Here is a 4140-nt window from a genome sequence, read left to right as displayed (position 1 = left end):
AATCATAGCCAGCCACGTCTGCATTTTTCTATTCTGTATCGGAGATTTCAGCAAGTACTCCAATGGTCTGTGATCCGTGTAGATGGTGAACGTAGCACTGTGCAAGTAGTGATTCAACTTGTTTAAGGCATAGTGAATCGCATATGCTTCCTTCTCTATCGTTGACCATCTAGTCTGGGTATCTGACAACTAGTGTCTGGGTATGCCAGCGTCACCATCTCTGAAAGCTTCGATTTCAATTGATTAAAAGCAGACTGGCATGCATCGTCCCAACAGAAACATGCATGCTTCCTAGTTAACCGAATTAACGGTTCGGCGATTACGGAAAAATCCTTGATAAACCGCCTGTAATAGTATGTCATGCCTATAAAGGATCGAACCTGTTTCACAGTGGTCGGGGTCTAAATTGCCTGAATCGCTTTAACTTTGTCCCCATCTGGCTGGATACCTTTCTCACTCACTCGGAATCCCAGATATTGCACTTCCTTGCCGAAAAACTCACACTCCGCCGCCTTTAACCTTAAGTTATGCTTACGTAAGCTACCTAACACCTTTTCTATTTGCCTAACATGTTCCTTCTTTGTTTTGGAGAATATTAAAATATCATCCAAATAAGGCACGGCGAATTCTTCCTGTCCCTGCAATACTACGGACATTAGCTCCCGGAACACTCCTGGAGCGTTAGCAAGTCCGAATGGCATTACATTAAATTGGAACAGTCCTCTATGACAGGTAAACGCGGTTTTCTCTTTATCCTTTTCGTTCAACTTTACCTGCCAATACCCTGATTTCAAATCCAACTTTGAGAAGTATTTTGCTGACCCAAGCGAAGCTAGTATATCATCAATTACTGGTAGCGCTCGGGCATACTTCTTTGTTATCTTGTTCAGGGCCCTAAAATCTACGCAGAACCTCTTCGTTCCGTCCTTCTTTTTTAATAGTACTATCGGGAAACTCCACGGACTGTTTGACCTCTCTATAACCCCTGCCTGTAGCATTTTCTCTAGTGCTATATTAACTTCTCGCTGCTTGAGAGGTGTTCTGTAGAGGTTTTTCTTTATGGGATCGTTTTTTCCTGTATCGATTCTCATCTCTACTGTGTCAGTCCGGCCTAAGTATTTATCCTCTGTGACGAATAAATCCGTATTTCGTCGCAGGACTTTATCTACATCTTTCCTAAATTCCTCCGGCACCTTTATGCCGTTGAGATTACTCTTGTTTCCCGACTTCCTTTGTTTATTTGGCTTTGATATCACCATTACTACTTCTGTTCTACTACATGTACCTATCTTGTAATCTTTCCTTAATTTTACTGTCTGGTTTGTACTATTCATGATTAGCAAGGGAAGCTTTTCCTACCTTTTATTGTGACTACTGTGTTCGCTACTGATACACCACTTAAATCACTTAGGAAGCCCTTATCTATCTGTACTACTTCGTAGTTTAAGCCCTGACCGTGTCTCATTCCGGCACGAGCTGTGCACGCATGTAAATGCTGCGGTTTTAGGGTGACATCATGTCTTAATCTAACTATACTAGAAATATGAGCCTCTTCTTGCAGCGCTATGTACTCGCCGCTTAATCGAATTGCTACTAAATCAAAGTACATTCTAACACCATTTTGCTTGAGCCAGTCTTGGCCCAATATGACGGTCCTATTTAGGTTTTTCGTCACTACGAAATCATGTCGAATGTACTGGCTTCCTACTTTAATCTGCAAACGCGCCACTCCTTGCACTAAGAGAGGTGACCCGTTTGCAGTCCTTAAATTCATCTCTATTTCTTTTATCTCAGGCTTCTGTCTGAACCCTTCTAACACGGTACTTTTTATTACTGAAATTTCTGTGCCAGTATCTACTAATGCTCTAAACTTATTTTTCTCTATTTTAATAGGGATGCAATTAGCGGCGCCCATATGTCCTACTATCTTCGACTGTTCACCCCCCTCCCTCTCGCTGGGCGTCTTGCGAGTGGGGGCGGCTCGTTTCCCGACTTAGGGAAAGTGCAGTTCCTGGCTATATGGCCTTTTCTGCCGCAATTGAAACACTTAATCCCCGGCCAAGGGCTCTCCGTTTCTCTTGCCTTGAAGCCGGGTCCCCTATTAAATCCTCTATAATTCCCATGCCCCCTATCTGGATCTGGGAATCTCTTTTTTCCTATCGCTTCTACGTTCCTCTGGCGTCTACTATAATTAATTTCCATAGGTTCTTCTTCTCGGATATTGCCTCTTATACGGGTTTGCCACCGTTCCTCGATTAGGGCTTTTTCATAGGCTACTTTGAGATCCGATGGTTCCTCCCTCATGACAGCGATTTTGACTTCTCTGTCATATAGCCCCTCGATGAAGAAACCTATCACTTGGTTTTTTACTACTCCATTGTTCGTATCTAGGCTACCATACGAACCTTCAGCCAAGCGCACTAACCTCTGCATGTAGTCCTGCAGAGTTTCGCTCCTACCCTGTCTAATATTGGCCAACTCCCTAATAAATTTGGTAGGATTTGCCTGGACTCCAAAATAACTATCTAAAGCTCGTTTCAAGTCTACCCATGCCAAACTCGCATTGTTGGTTAGCAGACTTGAAACAAACTGTCCTATTGGACCAGCCGTATTTATTAATGCTAACTGACATTTTTCCTCCTCCGTTTGTCTAACTATTCTTGTATACTTATCTATATCGCTAAGCCACCTACTATATTCGTGCGATTGTCGAGAGTCTAAAGTTTTTATTTTTGCTAATAACGCCCCCCCCCCTTCAGAGAGTTCGAAATGGCCTTCCCTACGTTGTAGGATCTGAGCGAAATCTGTGAAGAACTGCTGTTCCATCTTCTAAAATTATCTACTCGATACCCTAAAATTATGAGAAAGAACTAAAGTAATTTTTTTCAACACAACTTTTAGAGCCGAGGTTACGAAAAATATTGAAAAAAAATCACTGACCTTGGCTTTTCCCTGCGTGCGTTTTTCCTCTTAGTTTTGGTCGAATTAGTTCCTGTTGTTTTTGTGATAACCGTTGTTTTTGTGTAAGAGTTCTTTCGTGTAAGAGTTTTTCGTGTAATAGTTTTTCGTGTAAGAGTTTTTCGTGTAAGAGTATTTTCGTGTAAGAGTTTGTCGTGTAAGAGTTTTTCTTTTTTTTTTCAAACGTCTTACTTATCACTCTTAAGGAGTGAACAGGTCGTACGGCACCAATTAGGTTTTGTTACGTTGTGTAGGACCCCAGGTTGGGAACGGTAGTAGTTAGTAAGTTCCCCGCTGCAACAAAAACCTAGTAGCCGACTTTTACTGATCGTCTAGTTTGTTTATGACTTTGGTTATTATGGCAACTGCTAAGACAGCAGAATTATTTCTCCCTTTACCGCGCATTTTTTCTCTTACTCGCTCGTCAGTTTTCAACCGCTTGTCATAATACCGTTGCCGGCTGAAACAAAATTAACATGCAGACAACAATCAGACGTAACTCAGCACATCAATCAAGACGTAAGACACGATGGCTTTTTGTATGAAAATATATTTTGTTATAGTAATATTTTTCTCATTCTGTATGTAAATGATTTTCAACAGTTCACAGTTCAACGGTGCGGCTTGCTTCTCTGTCATTCAGTGATGGAGAAGGGGGAGGAGCCGTTACGCACTCGACAAACGCACGTTCTTCTGTGGTCCTTAGACCTGCTCCTTCTGCTGGACTAAAAAAATCACGTCATTATATTGACATGACATTTGTTTGGTATTTTTCCATTCCACTGGTCGATCAACTCTGTTATCGATAATGGATCACGCATTTCCCGGTCACGTTTTAAGTTTTGTTGACAAATGCATTTGCTGCATCTGACCCAGACACTCAGTAACCCATTTCTCTTCAGCTGACCGACTATTGAATTTGTTTATACACGTGCGTCACCACCTCGTGCCAGCTTTACATGACATTCCGATCCTCCATTGTAGTGCAAGGAATGTCACGTTTTAGCCAAAAATGCGTCTCCCCACAAACCTTCACTTTTGTAAACAAAAAAATTGTCGTCCGATTTCTCTGTTTACGACGTAATTATTTTTTGCCGCTTCGACTGGTGGACAATCGATATTCGATGCCCACCTTTCAAATCTTTTTTTTTAAGGAGGTTTTTATTTTCACAGTTATGTATC

This window comes from Euprymna scolopes, chromosome 27 (genome assembly GCF_053919585.1).
Source record: "Euprymna scolopes isolate OS-2025 chromosome 27, ASM5391958v1, whole genome shotgun sequence".
NCBI lineage: Eukaryota > Metazoa > Mollusca > Cephalopoda > Sepiida > Sepiolidae > Euprymna > Euprymna scolopes.
The sequence above is the reverse complement of the archived record's forward strand: the minus strand, read 5'-3'. Positions refer to the sequence as shown.